The sequence below is a fragment of the Monodelphis domestica genome, chromosome 1 (assembly GCF_027887165.1).
Source record: "Monodelphis domestica isolate mMonDom1 chromosome 1, mMonDom1.pri, whole genome shotgun sequence".
NCBI classification, from domain to species: Eukaryota; Metazoa; Chordata; class Mammalia; order Didelphimorphia; family Didelphidae; genus Monodelphis; species Monodelphis domestica.
This window is the reverse complement of record NC_077227.1, coordinates 602,393,028-602,412,029: the sequence shown is the minus strand read 5'-3', so window position 1 is coordinate 602,412,029 and position 19,002 is coordinate 602,393,028. Positions and strand designations below refer to the sequence as shown.

The window sequence follows — 19,002 nt, the reverse complement described above, 5'->3', positions numbered from 1 at the left end:
CTTTCAAGGACTTGATGCTATACTTGGATCTCCCATAGACATATGGGTCACCAGAATACTCTATTAGTCAATAAGCATCTTGTAATGCTTTAGGCACTCTACTTGGTCCTAGGGATACAAATATAAAAATGAAATAGCTTTTTATCCCAGGGAACTTATATTCTATTACAAAATGACAGTGGTGAGCAGCAGTGGGTCAAAAATAGAATTATTCAGTTGGCAAAAGGGTTTAATCCAAGAAGGCTTTGAAGAATTTGTTGTTATTGTTCAGTTGAATCTGACTCTTCATTTGGGGTTTTCTTGACAAAGATACTAGAGTGATCTGCCATTTCCTTCTTCAGCATTTTTGACAGACGAGGAACTTAAGCAAACAGGGTTAGGTGACTTGTCTAGGGTCACCTAGCCAGTAACTTTCTTGGGCAGATTTGAACGCAGGAAGATGAGCCCACCTGACTTCAGGCCTGACACTGTGCCTCCTACTCGGCATTGAAGAATGGGTCTGGACTTAAACCATACAGAGATAATGCCTGCAAAGATAATTATTTATAGTCTTCCACATTCAACAACAACAATGTGATTGAATACTTCACTCTTCTTGCTGACAGCATAACTCAAGACTTATAAGGCAACCAAGAAGGACCAGTAGATAGAGAATAGAACTTGGAGTTGGCCACCCTTGAGTTCAAATCTTTCTCTAGACCCATACTAATTGTGCTATCCTGGTCAAGTCACTTAACCTCTCTCAGCCTCAATTGCCTCCATTTAAATTAGTTCTTCCTCTCACTGGAACCAAAATAAAGGCATCAACTAACTTAAGTGAGAGAAATATGGGAAATTTGGAACCTCAATAAAGAGGAAAAACACTGTCTAGGATTCACTTTAATAACACCAGATGACGGCATAGGAATAGAAGGGTCATTCCTAAAAATAATAAACAGTATATATCTAAAACCAACAGCTAATATCATCTGCAATGGGGATAAACTAGATGCATTCCCAATAAGATCAGGAGTGAAACAAGGATGCCCATTATCACCTCTACTATTTGACATTGTACTAGAAACACTAGCAGTAGCAATTAGAGAAGATAAAGAAATTGAAGGCATCAGAATAGGCAAGGAGGAGACCAAGTTATCACTCTTTGCGGATGACATGATGGTCTACTTAAAGAATCCTAGAGATTCAACCAAAAAGCTAATTGAAATAATCAACAACTTTAGCAAAGTTGCAGGATACAAAATAAACCCACATAAGTCATCAGCTTTTCTATATATCTCCAACACAGCTCAGCAGCAAGAACTAGAAAGAGAAATCCCATTCAAAATCACCTTAGACAAAATAAAATACCTAGGAATCTATCTCCCAAGACAAACACAGGAACTATATGAACACAACTACAAAACACTCGCCACACAACTAAAACTAGACTTGAACAATTGGAAAAACATTAACTGCTCATGGATAGGACGAGCCAATATAATAAAAATGACCATCCTACCCAAACTTATTTATCTATTTAGTGCCATACCCATTGAACTACCAAAATACTTCTTCACTGATTTAGAAAAAACCATAACAAAGTTCATTTGGAAGAACAAAAGATCAAGGATATCCAGGGAAATAATGAAAAAAAAACACATATGATGGGGGCCTTGCAGTCCCAGACCTCAAACTATATTACAAAGCAGCAGTCATCAAAACAATTTGGTACTGGCTAAGAAACAGAAAGGAAGATCAGTGGAATAGACTGGGGGAAAACGACCTCAGCAAGACAGTATACGATAAACCCAAAGATCCCAGCTTTTGGGACAAAAATCCACTATTCGATAAAAACTGCTGGGAAAATTGGAAGACAGTGTGGGAGAGACTAGGAATAGATCAACACCTCACACCCTACACCAAGATAAATTCAAAATGGGTGAGTGACTTAAACATAAAGAAGGAAACCATAAGTAAATTGGGTAAACACAGAATAGTATACATGTCAGACCTTTGGGAGGGGAAAGGCTTTAAAACCAAGCAAGATATAGAAAGAATCACAAAATGTAAAATAAATAATTTTGACTACATCAAACTAAAAAGCTTTTGTACAAACAAAACCAATATAACTAAAATCAGAAGGGAAACAACAAATTGGGAAAAAATCTTCATAGAAACCTCTGACAAAGGTTTAATTACTCATATTTATAATGAGCTTAATCAATTGTACAAAAAATCAAGCCATTCTCCAATTGATAAATGGGCAAGGGAAATGGATAGGCAGTTCTCAGATAAAGAAATCAAAACTATTAACAAGCACATGAAGAAGTGTTCTACATCTCTTATAATCAGAGAGATGCAAATCAAAACAACTCTGAGGTATCACCTCACACCTAGCAGATTGGCTAACATAACAGCAAAGGAAAGTAATGAATGCTGGAGGGGATGTGGCAAAGTAGGGACATTAATTCATTGCTGGTGGAGTTGTGAACTGATCCAACCATTCTGGAGGGCAATTTGGAACTATGCCCAAAGGGCGACAAAAGAATATCTACCCTTTGACCCAGCCATAGCACTGCTGGGTCTGTACCCCAAAGAGATAATGGACACAAAGACTTGTACAAAAATATTCATAGCTGCGCTCTTTGTGGTGGCCCAAAACTGGAAAACGAGGGGATGCCCATCAATTGGGGAATGGCTGAACAAACTGTGGTATATGTTGGTGATGGAATACTATTGTGCTCAAAGGAATAATAAAGTGGAGAAGTTCCATGGAGACTGGAACAACCTCCAGGAAGTGATGCAGAGCGAGAGGAGCAGAACCAGGAGAACATTGTACACAGAGACTAATACACTGTGGTATCATCGAACGTAATGGACTTCTCCATTAGGGGCGGTGTAATGTCCCTGAACAACTTTCAGGGATCCAGGAGAAAAAAAAAAAACACCATTCATAAGCAAAGGATAAACTATGGGAGTGGAAACACCGAGAAAAAGCAACTGCCTGAATACAGAGGTTGAGGGGACATGACAGAGGATAGACTTTAAATGAACACTCTAATGCAAATACTATCAACGAAGCAATGGGTTCAAATCAAGAAAACATCTAATGCCCAGTGGACTTACGCGTCGGCTATGGGGGGTGGGGGGGAGGAAAAGAAAATGATCTATGTCTTTAACGAATAATGCTTGGAAATGATCAAATAAAATATATTAAAAAAAAAAAATAAATAACACCAGATGACTTTTCCCTAAACTGCCAGTTGAGAAGTTTGGATTCTCTAAGACTCTTTCCAGGTCTGAATTCTCTGATTTCATGACTAATGTTGAAATGGGGAGATGATGACTGGAGAAAGCTTAGGTAGCCTGAGCTTTTCTCCAGGCACAAAAGTACAGAATGCTAACGGCACTCTTATTTCACTCCTTGGGGGCACATAAAAACAACTGTACTAAGTACCTGGTAAACAAGAAGGATTAGTTTTAGATAGAAAACTACCAAATGACTCACTTCTTCCCCCTCCACAGCCCCCACACTGGCCACATCTATGGTGAGTTTGACCTACCCAACCTGACTACCCCTCTTCCTGACCTCAGCCTTTAGAGATCATATGCTAAACAGAGGCTTCCCCAGCAGAGAAGAAGTCTTTGCTCAAGGGGGCAAGTATCTCTGGATGTCTGTCTTCCCCACAGGGCAGTATTCCAAAGTCTTTCACTACATAGTACTTCGTATCTCAAAGTATTCTGTCTCTGCCTTCCACCAACTGAATTTACCTTAAAAGATGGAATTGAGGGCATTTTTTTTTTGCTGCTTGGTTTGATTACATATTTAGTAAAATCCTTGAAAACTAAAATTGGCCTTTAAGACTTTGCCCAATTGTCACAATTACTTAGTATTTAAATCCTAAATTACTAGCCCTGGAAAAGACTTTAAAGTTCATCTATCTAATTTCCTTTTTCCTCCTCCCATTTTACAGAAGAGAAAACTGAGCAGCAAGTTAGATTTTCCCTCTAAGAGATGGTGCAACCTCTACAACCTTATAACATTCTTTAGGGGAAATTGTTTAGTCTTCATAACTCAGGTTAAAAGCATTTGATCTCATATTTTGCTACATAAGAATTACAAATTATTGAATGAGATTAGGAGGTGGTACTCCTTCCAATTTTTGCTCATTTTGTCTTTGCAGAGTCATACTCTTCTAACAGTGTCAATCCTGAGGCATCCTAGCATTGCCATAAATGGATGAAATTGGGCTTGTCTTTTGCATAGTCATTCTTAGATCCCAGGATATAGCAGGGATAGAGTTGAGACTTAAGCTCCCTGTTTAAGGAGGGAAGATGTGGGGCCATTTACTAACTCTGTTTACTTGAGTAAGTCATTTGATCTCTGTGAGGCTCCATTTTCCTATAATTTAGATTGGTTGTAATCATTCTTATACAAAGAATGGGTTGATGGGATTATCAAATAAGAGGTGAAGCATATAGAATATTTTCTAAAGCACTCCTTTTCCTAACGACCTTTAATGGGAGGGATCATATTGTTCAGTCAGCTAGTCATGTTTGACTCTTCATAACTCCATTTGGGGTTTTCTTGGCAAAGATATTGAAGTGGTTTGCCTTTTCTTTCTCCAATTTATCTCACAGATGAGAAACAGAGGCAAACAGGACTTGCACAGGGTCACATCATCTAAGATCAAATTTGAGCTCAGGTCCTCTTGACTGCAGGACTACCCAGGGATCATAACATGAAATTTTAAAAAAATGTTGGAATTAAAGTCAGAGAGCTGGGTTTGAATCCTGACTCTTATATTTATTACCTATGTGACTGTGGGCATATCACTTTACCTTTGAGACAGATTCTTAAAAATGGTGATATTACTTTACCCAGTAGATATGTGGGTTGTTTGTGTGTGTGTATGAGATTATGTGTGTGTGTTTGTGTGTGTGTATGTGTGTGAGTGAGAGAGAAGGGGGGGAGAAGGGAGAGGGGAAAAAAGGGAGAGGGAGAAGGAGGGAAAGAAGGGGAGAGGGAGAAGGAGGGAAAGAAGGGGAGAGGGAGAAGGAGGGAAAGAAGGGGAGAGGGGGGAGGGAAAGAAGGGGAGAGGGAGGAAAAGAGAGAGAGGGAGAAAGAGAGTGACAAAGGGGAGTGAGGGGGAGAGGAAAGCAGTTTGGGAACTTCAAAGCTATCTAAACATGAAATTTCTCTTTTGAGAGATAGGGCTTTGTGGTGGGAAATGCATGGAACTAGCTTTCATTTCTTAGTTCAGACACGACGGCTTTGTGTCTTTGGCTAACCTACCTCAATTCTCTTGCTCTCAGACTCTCCATCTCCTTGTACAACCTATCCCTCCAGATTATCATAAGGGAAGTGATTCATGAAGCTTAAAACTCTGTGGAAATGTAAGTCATTATTAGCAGCAGCAAGAAGCCATGATTTCCATGGGAAAATCAATTCCTATAGACTTATATTCTAAACAATGATCTACAAATGAATTTTTGGAATGTAACATATTCATGGGTTAAGAATCAGCTGCAAACCACACTATTTTCCTATACTGCCTCCAGGATGTAAAGGAAAATAACACTAAAATGACATTGGAATCAGATTCCTCCTGTCCAGGGAGCTTATGATGTGATACCCTTTCCTGGTCACCATGAGGGGGTGGACCGCAGGTGTGGGATAAGAGGTTATGCCATCAGATGTGATCAGTGTGCTCGCTTGTTTTGCTTAACTCTATTCCTTTGGTATGTGGTTAGGCTAGGGGAAGGGATATTGGTGATTTTGTAAATCATCAATAAAATATTTTTAATTTTTTTTAAAAAACCCTTACCTTCCATTTTGGAATCAATACCATGTATTGGTTCCAAGGCAGAAGAATGGTAAGGGCTAGGCAATGGGGGTTAAGTGACTTGCCCAGGATCACACAGCTAGGAAGTGTCTGAGGCCAAATTTGAACCTAGGACCTCCTGTCTCTAGGCCTGGCTCTCAGTCCACTGAGCTACCCAGCTTCCCCCCTTTTTTAATTTTTCAAATTAAATTCTCTTCTTCAAATATTCTTATTTATTTATGATGATCTAAGAATGATTTAGCATAAAAGTTCCAAGTTCCCAGATAAGCCACAGAACAATTATTTAATTGAGCATACTAATTATTGCGTGATGATTCTGGTTTTTATCACTCAGAATAATTAGGAGCTGACAGCAAAGCTACCTCCAAAGTCACAGACAATGGGTTAGGACTGTGCACTCTTCTAGCTTGGTGCTGGGTGTAGAGGCTACCAGCAAAGTCTCCACTTCTACTCTTGATGACCCCAAAGTCACAAACTTCATATAGGCAGGAGTGATATCTCAGGATGATGAGGGGGACTAAAAACCTTATCACATGAGTGTTAAATGTCTTAGGGACTTTGAGCTGAAGGGGTGGTAGGAGTCAGCGGGAAATGAGATCACTTTCTTCAAATATTTAGAGTTTTTATGTACAGAAGGGATTGTTTGTTCTGTTGGGTAATTGTAGAAGTGGACCAGTGGTGAGAATTATAGAGAGGCACATTTTAGTTCAATGTCACAGACATCCCAATACTTGGGAATCATATTAGACAGAAAGCTATAAACTGCAGTTAAGAGTCAAGAAGACTGAATTCAAAGCCTGTATTTTAGATACTTGCTAACTCTGTGACTTTGGATAAGTCACTTATTAGCATCAACCTCAATTGCCCTCTCTAATGGGATCTAATGGGACAACCTCCCAAGGTTGTCATGAAGATAAAAGAAAATAACATATTGCTATGCAAACTTTAAAGTCCTATATAAATACTAGAAGTAGTTGTTGTTAAGAGTTGTCTGAGATGGAATCTATTTCCCATTACTGGAATCATTCCAGTACAGGTTGGTTGACCATTTCCCACTCTGAAATTCTGAGACAGATGGAAGATTTATAATTCCTGTTCTAGTGTTGAGCACATAATAGGTACTTAACAAGTTCTTGTTGACTTGGTCTGAACATACATTTATTCAGGAATCCAAAATTTCTCAGGCCTGTCATCTGAAAGCAGCATAATACTTTGAAGGAGAAGAAAATGTGGGGCTTGGTCTTTTGGGGAAATTGTGGGTTCAGTGGAGAGAACACTGGACTCTCAATTAAGAGACTAGGGTTCAATTCAGAGAAGGACAGAATTTCAGGAATAGAAAGGAACTTGGGGACCTTTCTGGTCTAACTGGTACCTGAAGGACAAGTATCAACAATATACCCTACAATTCAACAGTATACCTTATAATTCAGCTTTGTTTTATGACTTCCAGTGAGGGGGGCACCAACTGCCTACTCCAGAAGCAGCCAGAGATGACTCTGAAAGTTTCCCCTCACATTAATCCCAAATTTGCTTCTTTCTACTTATGTCATTGCTCCTACTTTAATTCTTTCAAGCAAGCTAAACAGATTCACCTAGAAGTCCTTTAAATAATTGGTGACATCTATCAAATACACATCACCCCCAGCATACACTTTTCACCTAGTACCTCTGTTTCTCCAAATGTAAAATTGAAGAGATAACATTTCGTGACCTTCCTTAATAGATATCTTGCTTTGAGGAAAGTGCTTTGTAAGCTTAAAGTGTTACAGAAATTTAAGTTATTGCAGATTTGTAGAAGCCCAAAATTAATCTTTGTTTGAGGGGTTGAGGAAGATATCAAAAAATGATATACAGCCAGTAATGTGGCCTCAAAATGTTCCCCAACACATATGGTCAGATTAGCTAGTTCAAATCTCTTATAAACTGTTATTTGCCGCATGGTAGCCGTTACTTGGTGGCTCAAGCAAATAAAGGCTTAAATCAAAACAGAGAAATTTGTTGTTGAACAAAATCACTGTGGTCCAACTTGGGTTCTCTCTTTTCTTTCTGCTCCTGAACAACAAACTAGGCCGATAAGCACCCTCTTTGGCACATAGATAATGTGGGCAGAGAAAATTTTGCTGAGTGGGATGAAATTGCTAATCCTCTCTGAGAGTTGAAACTTTGAAGAGGTTGTTAAGATCTTCGTGAGTTGAATAACCTTTTGAGTTCCCCTTCGACCCCCCTCTTCCAACCACAAGCCAGTCTCTTGATGTAAACCATGTGTTCAGAATGAAAACAATAAAACTCACTTCAATATCAAGCAAGAAAACCTTGCCTTGTGCACCTTCACTTAGTGAAACAGATTGATGGCAGAGATTTGCATTAGAATTTTCATAGTCACAACTCAAAGAAAATGTTAACTGTTCTGATAAATATAAGCAAAACTGATGCTTGGAGCTAAAAGATTCTCTCTGTCACCTTTGGATGAGATTAGAGTATGTGGAATTTCTAGTGGCTGCCTACAGTAAAAGAGTCAGAAACAAGACTAAGGGCATATCACTAGGAAAACTATATGCCCTCTGGGAAGGGTACATCTACAGATCTCTTGGAATAATGTGGGACATCCAAATTTGAAGTGAATTTCATTGCAGTTGGCAAAATGTAGTCATTTCAAAAGATTCCTAAGCCAGTGCCTGAATAAGATTAGTGGAACTTTCTAGTTTGGATGTGAGTGGGCTTTTTGTTTGTCTTGACACCCTACCTTCTCTGGTATATGGATAAGCTGAGCATTCTTATCTACATAACACACACACACACACACACACACACACACACACACAAGTGTACACTCATCCCTTGCTTGTCAGTGTGCTATGAAAGAAAGCCCATTGGAATTGGAATCAGGCTACCTGGGCCTGCTGGGTCACTGTTTGACCCTGGGCAAGTGTCCTTTAATCTTTCAGCTTTGGTTTCTCCATTTTTTAAGTATCAGGGAGTAGGTAGGTATTGTACTAGATGATTTTCTAGGTCTTTTCTAATTCTAAAATGCTTGTGATTCTACAAACTCTTTCTTTCTTTGGGCAATAGGAAGGTGGATAGAACCATGAGTCTTGTAGAGAAAACAAAAATCCTAATGAGGTGGCTAACTACATGCATGAGAGTGGGAGTGATGTGGTTTTGAGAAAGACAGATGTAAGCCAAGGGAATAAGAAGATAGGGCTGAGTCCTGCGTCAGGTGCTGTGTAGGATGTGAAGAAGTGTTTGCCTCAGAAGCAGGAGTGGCCCTCTTCTTGGCTAAAATTAATCTGTCTAACTGTATCCTTAGTCCCCTCTCTTCTCACCATGATATCGTCCTCTTTCCATCATGCAACTTTAAAGTCTATGTTTTACTGATTCCCTTTCTTCAAATTATAAATATGCTATGCTAAAAACCAAAAGTACCCCCCCCAAACCTTCTACTGTTTGCTCTCTGCCCATCCTGTCATCCTTTTTTGCCAATCTTCACCACCAAATTTCTTTAATGCCAATATTCTCCAGGAGTTTTCTTTGCCTGCTGCCTCTACTCTCATCATTCACATAGCCCCTTCTTATTCTCTTATAATTTAGGTATCAAGCCCTATACTTCACGAAAAATAGCTTTCTTTAGTCCAATAATCTTTTTTTTTGGTCTTCATTATTTTTAAAACCTTTTTGGCATGGCATGGGTAGCCTCCTCATTAATACCCTGACTTCTTTGGCTTCTTTTACATGAATTCACCCTTTTCTCCTTTTTGTTGGCTTCTCATATTCTACTGGCCCCTTAAATGTGGGTGTTCCCCAAAGTTCTATCCTAGGTCTGCTTTTCTTCTCTTTTTACACTCTCTCCCTTGGTGATCTCATCCTCTTCCATGGTTTCAATTATCACCTCTGCTCAGATGACTCCCAAATCCATTTCTCAAACCCCCCCCCCCAGTGTCTCTTTGGAAACCAGGCCGGTAGAAGTGGGGAGGGGTAGCATTCCACACCCCCAACACCAAAACTAATGTGATTACAGGAGGCCTTTGTTGATGTAGTCAGTCAAATGTGTAAACAAAGGATGGGCATGTTATTAATGAATTTGGGAGCAGTGAAGTACTTTGATCATTGGATGAAATCATATGATATGAGATTATATAGGAAATAAATTGTAATTGGTTGAAAGAATCAGATACATTTTGGGATCTATGTATATTATAGTAAGAACATTCTAGCAGGAAATTCTAGCAGTAGGCCAGTATAGTGATGGTTGAGGGAATTGCCCTGAAGGTACTGAGAATAGTGTTCCATTTCTTTCACCCTTTCCCTCTACTCCAAGAGGAAAACCTTTTAAACTTCAAATGATTAGGAGTGGTGTCTCTAGAGCAGCAATGGATGACATCAGTTGAGAACCATGCCAAGGACAAACTAGTCACACCAAGAAAAAGATGCTTCAAGACTTTACAAGGGCATCAACTCTCAGAGCCCAGAAGAAAGTTATACATTAGGGGAAACTTCATGAGGATTCCACAAAGGGTTAGAAAATAATTTCTGTTATATTTTTGTGCTCTCTAAGCTTGAACCTACTTTCTCCACTAAATCAATGTAATTTTGGGAGAGTGTACTCTAGACTTTTGGGAGGACATTTTCCTACCCACAGCTTCCACCATATTACCTTATGAAAAATGTTTTTTTTTTCTAAAAGCCAATTAAGTCTAACTAATAATCATTGTGGAACATACCATATAGGGATCTGTATATAATACTACTACTAAATCTCCAGGAACCCTCTGAGGAAGCTGAGGTACTAATTCAAATGGGAATTTGGGAAGTAACCCCAGATGTGTTACACTGCTGTTTACAACTACCTATAGAATTTGGTCATGCCAGTACATCAAAATCAACATATATAAAAATGATTTTTTTAAATTATCTTATCCCCAAACTTCTACTCCTCCTAACTACTATTCTTATTCATGGCACCAGTATTCTACAAGTCATCTTGATTCATTATGTTGGATACATCTTTTATTCTTCCCTTTCTCTCTGGTGAGAGACACCTAGGCAGTAAAGTGAATAGAATTATAGGATTGGAATTAGGAAAAGCTGAGTTCAAATCTAACCTCAGACACTTACTAGCTATGTGGACTTTGGCAAGTCACTTAATCACTATATATCTCAGTTTCCTCAACTGTAAGAAGAGAATAATAATAGCACCTACCTCTCAGGGTTGTTATGAGGTTCACATGAGATATTTGTAAAACTCTTCATTCATAGCAGGCACTTAATGAATGCTTTCTCCCTTCTCTTCCCTCCATCTCTCCAAATATACAATTAATTAACAAGTCCCGATATCTCCGCCTTTGAAATATTACTTGCATTCAGATTCTCCTCTTTATTCTTACTGTTATCACCTTAGTCCATGTCCTTATCTTGTTTCATGCAAGCTAGCCTCCATATTGGTATTCCTGCTTCCACCCTCTTCTATAATGCTGCTTGAGTCATCTTCCATTACTGGGATCATGACACATCTGCTCCATGATTCCCCTATTGCCTACTGAATGAAAAAAAAAAAATCTCCTGATCCTAACATGAAAGGTTATCCAATATATGGCTCCAGCCCACCTTCTGTCCTATCTGATTTTATACCTTTTTGATAATTCTATGTTTCAAATAAACTGGACTAGATTTTATCCCACATTACTGTTCAATGGTCTCCCATCTCTCTAACTGGATTCCTTTTCCATATCCATCTTCAAACCAAACAGGATAAAGCCATGAAACATTCATGAAACCTTCCTTCTCTGCCTTTCCCATCTCCCCCAGTCTTTTCATACACTTCCATGGTTGTAGGTACTGTTAAACTGACTGCCACAAAACATTTCACAGCATCTGTGTGTGTGTGTGTGTGTGTGTGTGTCTGTCTGTTTGTCTCTCTCTCTCCTCCCTCCATCTCTCCTTCCCTCCCTCCCTCCCAAATTTGTTAGCATTCCTACTATAGAATCCCAAGGGGAAAAATCATGAACAATTCCATAAGTCCTTTGATTTTTCACTTGAGAGAACCACCCTAAGCCAGTCTCCTAACACTAATGTGTCATTTTAAGAGACAGAAAACCCTGGTAAGATTCATGCTCATAATAAATTGATTAGTATTTTGAATATTTGAATTATTTCTTGTTTTCTTCTTTTTTTATTACCTTAAACCACCTGAGAAGTTCCCACTCCTCTAATTATAACTTTGTAGATAAGTTTCTGTATGGTTCCAAATGGCTCCATACCACCTGTATTCATAAATAATCCTCCACACAACCTTTGTTATCTGACCTTGGGCAAATTGGGAAACATTCTAATCTCTTACTCCTAATTATTTTACTCAAAGATCTTACTGCATAGATCTGGAAGCAGAGAAAGAAGACATCTTGTTTCCTATCAGTTGCCCTCTGGAACACCCAGAAAGGAGGAAATGTTTCTAAAACTTGTCAGAAGTAAGTCTTCCTACACAGTAAGAGGAATACTGGGAAGCTGTTTTAGGATTCATCATACTCCAAATCTGGAGAATTGCTGTACCACTACCTCAATATGGAGGTAGGTTTGTAGGCTGAGAGCATCCCGCTCCTATTTCCAACTGGCCATAAAGAATATCCTCAGAAGGCAGCTAGCTGTATGACTCAATATATTAAGAGGAAGGTTTAGAGATAGGATGTCCTGGGTTCAAAGCTGACCTCAGACACTTCCTAGTTGGGTGACCATGGGCAAGTCACTTAACCCTTGTTGCCTAGCTATTGGAACCAATACATAGTATTCATTCTAAAATGGAAGGTAAGGGCTTAAAAATGTTAATATCCTCTAACAGATGTATTTTGGACACATAAATCATGTGTGGGTTTCTTTCCCCCTCTTTATTGCAGGCACTGCTTTGAAGACAGATTCCCTGTGGATGGTGAAGTTCTTCATAGGCTCCTGGTTGTGGATGATGATATTGTATTGATTGAATCAAGCCTCAGGACATCACAGGCCCTCCTTGAAGAATCTATATTTGCCAGAGGAGCTTAGCCTGTCTAATCACACAGGAAAAATCAAGTAGCTGAAGAATTTTTCTTGCTAAGATTTCAGCTCATATATAGAAGGATACGCTGTAGCTCTCGCTCAACAGTATAAAGAGGACGAGAGTGGGCTGGATTGCTTTTAGGAACTTGAAGAAAAAATATTGACTTTAAGCTTCTGATGAAAGTGAAGGCTTTTCAATGTTAACATATTACCAGTGTTACTTTATGGCAACAAAACATAATGTTCTACTGCCTTCAAAGAAATCAAGAGAAATACCACATAGAAAGCAATGGAGAAGCCCATGCTTAATATGAGCAGGCTGAAGCATATACCCCCATGAGGAACTCTAAAGAGTGGTACAGTGGATAGAATGCCAGGCCTGGAATCAGAAGACCCAAGTTCAAATCCAGCTTCAGACACTTACTAGTTGTGTGACATTGGGCAATTCACTTACCCCTGTTTGCCTCAGTTTCCTCATCTGTAAAATGAACTGGAGAAGGAAATGGTAAACCACTCTTGTATCTTGCCAAGAAAATCCCCCAAAAGGGTCCAAAAGACTGAACAACAACAAGAACAAAGAAGAATAGGAGTAAAGGACATCATCAAGGAATCCAACAACAGGAAAAGTTGATGGACTGGTCATAAGGCAAGAGTAAGGGATGACAAGTGGACAGCCAGAATGTTTCATGGGCACTTGCCTGATAATAAGAGAAAATGAGAAAGTCTCTGGCACATTGAGTGGATGCTTTGTGGTGAAAAAACAAGAGTCGGGTGGAATAATCAGGCATAGATAGATTGTGATGTGTATTGTTGAAGAAAACTTCTGAATAGATGATATCACACCACCATTTTGAGTTTGTGGTCAAACAAAGGAATTTCAATGGGTAAGAGAAATTCATCAAATTTACTTGTTTTAAAACTTCTTAAATTAGAGAGAGCCTTTATTCTAATTGCTCAAGTGAGGGGTCCCAAATGAAGCTATAGCCTCTAATCCTATCTATTATTATTTGCCTACAAATTAAAAATGATCTTTTCTCCAAATTTTATCTGGAACTTTTACTGCGACCTCTCCTTTACACTTGTATCACTGCCTTGTATCGTACTTATTTGTCTATTCTTCTTTACCCTTCTTCTCCCATTAGACTGTAGTCTTCTTGTGGGCAAAAGCTATGCTAAACCTAGCTATGTATCCCCAGTATCTATTATGATGCCTGGAATGTCACTGACAAGAAATTTTGGCTAAATTGATGAAAAATACAAGTCCTGGCCCATGCTTTTAAGTAATGTGAAATATAGTAGCTTGAATTAAAAGAGACTAAATGTATTATGGTGAAAATATAATCCCAAATTTACATAGACACTGGAAACAGAACCCTTGAAAAAGTACTAATGCTGAGAGTTTAGCCATTGTTCAAGTATTGATGTCCTTGAAGCATAGGGTGCCAGGAGCAAGAGATTAGATGGTGGCATTCTGTATACTCAAGCATCAGGTCAGATAATATGAATTTATTTTGGGTTACTGGTTAATAATAATGAAACTGAGCTGCTCAAAACATTACAATATCGGAAAAGTACACAGAGAAACTGGAAGAAAGAGTAAGGGTGCTTTTTACAAATATTATCTCATCTGATTCTCACAACAACACTGCAAGGGAAGTGGTATTATTATTTCTATTTTACAGTTGAGGAAATTGAGGCAAATAGATTTGGGTGACTTACCAAGGGTCATATGGGGAGTAAGTATCTAAGGTCAAATTTGAACTCAAGTCTTCTTGACTTCAAATTCAGCTCACAATCCTATTGCATCATCAGCTGCCTTGGAGTAGCAGGGAGGATTAAAGTGGTGTAATTTGGGTTGAATTTTTCTAGGAAAAGAGGTCATTTTAAGTTATTGAACTATGACAACAGCTTGTTGCACAGTGGCTAAAACACTGGTCCTAGAATTGGGAGGACCTTGTTTCAAATGTAGCTTCAGGCACTTCCTAGCTGTGTGACCCTAGGCAAGTCCTTTAACCTCAATTGCCTAGCCCTTGACAGTCTTCTGACTTAGAACTGATATTAAGACAAAAGGTAAAGGTTAAAAAAAAGTTATTGAACTATGGAATAACTGTAAACCCTATAATAAATGAACAAAATTCTAAGGAATAGATACCAAGGAGAATCATACAATTCATTACCTTGACACAATGAATAGAGGAACTATCAACATAACAATTTCAAAATCCAGTTGAGGCCATAAGTAGACAACCCTGACTGGGTAATACATTTCCTATATACTGGTTGACAGCTTAACATTCTATAGCTAGAATTTAATTCATTCCCCCCGAAACTTTGATCCCTCTTTTTAAAAATTACACATATTCCTAAGAAGGCTGATCACTTTCGGGTGTTATCCATTATTTATGCTTAATGTGAATTAGATTTCAGGTTGTTTCCTGAGAGTGGGTTTTGCTATAGCAATAGGAACCATCAGTTAAAAAAAAAATCACATCCTAATTATTTTCCTAAATTTTATTCTCCTCAAATTTTGTCCACACATAAAGTCTCTTTTGAGGCCACATGAGAAGGAAATAGGCAGCTAGGTGGTGAAGTGGATAGAATGGTAGACTTAGAGTCTGGAAGACCTAAGTTCAAATCCAGCCTCAGATACTTACTGTTTGACCCTGAGCAAGTCACTTAATCCTGTTTTCCTCACTTTCCTCATGTGTTACATGAGTTACAGGGGGAAATGGCAAATCATTCCTGTATCTTTGCCAACAGAACCCCCAGTGGGACCATATAGAGTCAGACATGATTAAAATGACTGAACAAGGAAAGGAACTATAAAGCTGTATATCATGTATAGAAGAGAGAGTGCCAGATTAGGTTTTAGGAGATATGGATTATAATTCCAACTGTCATTCCATCTCATATGGAGATTTGTAGCCTTGGGTCAGTCACTTAACCTACTGAGTCATAGTTTCCTAATCGGTAAATATTGAAAATAATACCTCTAATAGCTTTCAAAGAACATTGCTATAAAAAGTAATAAAATAATTTTTGTTTGTTCAATTGCTTTTTAGTAATGTTTGACTCTTTGTGACCCCATTTGGAATTTTGTTGGTAAAGATAATGGAGGATTTTGCCATTTCCTTCTACAACTCATTTATAGTTGAGGAAACTGAGGCAAAAAGGGTTAAGAGACTTGCCCAGTCACATAGCTAGTAAGCATCTGAGACTGGATTTGATCTTAGGAATATGAGTCTTCCTGACTCTAGGCCTGGCATTCTATTCACTATACCACCTAGCTGCCCTAAAATGTAATAATAAGAAAACCTTAAAATACCATAAAATATCTCTCATTAGTTTTGTAATAATAACACTGACTAGTTTTTACATAGCACTTAAAGGTTTACAAAATGCTTTATAAATATTATCTCATTTGATCTTCTCAACAGCACTTGGAACTAGGTCTGTTATTTTTCTCTTTTACAGATTAGGAAACTGAGGTAAATAGGGTAAAATGACTTGGCCAGGGTTATATAGCTAACAATTGTCTGAGGCTGAGGTTGAATGTGAACTCTCTTCTTCATAACTAGAGGTCCCGGACCTCAGGCAGCCACTCCAGCAGTAGCACATATCCTCAAAGACTCAACAAACAAGGAAAACAAGACCTACCCTACCTATCTCTCAAGGTAGTCATGAGAGTCAAATAAAATATATGTGAAAGTGATTTGAAATACAAAAATGTCATGGTTATCAGTACTTACAAATTGAGGCAATGCTGACCATCTGTCTTGAGTTTCCTATTAGAGTATAAGCTCCTTGTTGACAAAAGATTATAGATTTAGAGCTTAAAGGAACCTTAGTCATTACCAAGACTGCTCATAGTCTAGAAACCTTGTGACTTGTCCAAGATCATGGAGTTAGTAAGTGGAAAAGCCAAGCTTTGGACCTATGTCCTTTCTGATTCCAAACCCAACTCTCTCCACGTATCACACTGGCTTCTGTGTCTCTGTGTTTATATGTGAATCTAAAGCACAGAACCCAGCACTGAAAAATCACAGGGTCTTAGAATTTTAGAGCTGAAAGGAACCTTTGTTCCTAATCTAATACTCTCATTTTAGTGTAAAGTTACAGGCTCAAAAGGGCAGCTATGTGGCTTATTGGATAGAACACCATGCTCTGAGTCAAGAAAACCTAAGCTCAAATCTAGAACTCACACACTTTCTAGCTGGCTGATCCTGGAGAAGTTACATAACCCTTTTTACCTCAGTTTCCTCCTCTGTCAAATGAGCTGGAGAAGGGAATGGCAAAACAACTCCAGTATCTTTGCCAGGAAAACTCCAAATGGGGGATCACGATGGGTCAAACAAAGCTGAACAATGACTGAACAGCAACGTGATTTGGCAGTGATAGAGCCAGGTCTAAAACCTGAGTGAATCTCCTTTCACCTGGCTACTCTGATGTTCTTTCCACTACACTATAACAGTGTTGAGCTGAGCCAGTCTGGTTGCAATAGATGGAGAAAAACATCAACATGGGTAAGATAATATGCTTTCTGCCCAATAGGTATAGAGGCTCAATAGATACTTCTTGGCAATTCTCCTTGCCCTGACCAGAGAAGCAGCAGTCTTCCCAGAATGAGTTTCAGGGGTCCCAGCCTTGTTGCCCCCTTCTGAACAAATTCCAAAGGACCTTTTTTCAAGCCTGGTTTTGGCAGAGGTACCTGCGCCTGCAGGGAAGGATTTCAGGGGGATGCACCTGTTGCTTGTGTTTCTCCTCTGACTCCCCAGCCTCCCCTTTGGATTTTTCCAGAGCTTTACCATCCTGCAAGATTGACAGCTTGCTCTTAGTTGGGAACAGGAGGTAGGAAGTGGTCTTTTTAAACTTCCCTTGTAACTCGCCCTGCCAAAAACCAGCCACCAAACCGGTTGTATTTTCTCTGGCAGCTAGGGATCTCTCTGTTGCCCTAAGAAAACAGATTACCGTCCAGAGCAAAGTCCATGGTTGTTTCCTTTCTGGAGATGGATCAAATTCTGAAATAAAGGTTTCCTGGAGCCCATTGCACCCACCAGTTCAGTTTATTTTATCTGTCTCCACCTGCAGGGAGGGGAATTAACCTGCTGCACATGGCTGGGGTCAATCGGAATGAATGTGAGGAAACTAAGACTTCGTGTTGTTCAGTTTCGACAACACACGTCCTTGTTCTCGCAGCTGATCATTGTGCTGTGGACCCAGCTCTCAATTGTACTTTGTGTAACTTGATCTGTTTTCTTTCTTTACTGCGGCCTCTATGTGCCAAGTTCCATTTTGCCCCAATCTGTGGTCTGTTTATAGAGTTGGGTTTGGGAGAATTTTTTCCTTTCTTTGGGACTCACTTTACTTACTGTATGCTATATATAACTTGCTATCGCTCTGCTCATGCATTCTTTCATTAACCCTTTGGAGAAACATGAGATGTAGGGTGTCTTCATTCACTTATTAAGCACTCACTGTGCTTGGTGCTCAGAATGCCAAGAAATAGACAGCTTTCACGGAGTTTATATCCTACTGGAATATATAGCAATTCACACTACACAGTATTATTACAAATACATATGCAGTCTCAAGTGCCTATTTGAGAAGGTGGGGAACCTTTGTAGATAGTATGGTGTGGCATGAAGAGCCCTGGGTTTAGAATCAGATTACCTGGGTTTTATTCTGGTTGCTCTTTGTTAGATAGTTGACCTTGGTCAAGTAATCACTCCTTGGAGCTTCAGGGGAGATGGAAGGGAAACAGCATTTGATATGCACCTACTATGTGCCAAGCACTGTGCTAAATGCTTTACAAGTATTGGCATTTGAAAATATTTGGTTCTTCATCAATAAAATGAGAGAGTTAGACTAGACCATTTCTGCTGTCTCTATCTTGTTTAGACTTCTCAAATAGTAAAGCTCTGAAAAGACAAATTTAATCAGTGGTTAATTGGTGGTGCTACTAACCTGATTTTAGATAACAGAAAGGATCACAAGTTACTAAACCAGGTTGGCATCTTGGCAAATATAATATTCAATATCCAACTGAATAGTACTGCTGGGAAAATGCCAGGCTTTTTACAGTTCTCAGAAAATGAACAACCTTCTGTCCCCATTCTGCCTCATTGTAGGTGGTCATGCTTACTCTTATTCCAGA

The 19,002-nt window shown here is 39.0% G+C and overlaps 1 long non-coding RNA gene across 1 annotated transcript in view; it reads left to right on the top strand.

Moving 5' to 3' along the window:
- LOC103092475 (uncharacterized) overlaps positions 1-19,002 on the top strand; it is a 313,263-nt gene that overhangs the window by 172,573 nt on the left and 121,688 nt on the right. Inside the window, exon 4 of the long non-coding RNA XR_008915591.1 lies at positions 12,710-13,732. This is a non-coding gene — a long non-coding RNA (uncharacterized LOC103092475). The remainder of the gene's footprint in view (positions 1-12,709; positions 13,733-19,002) is intronic.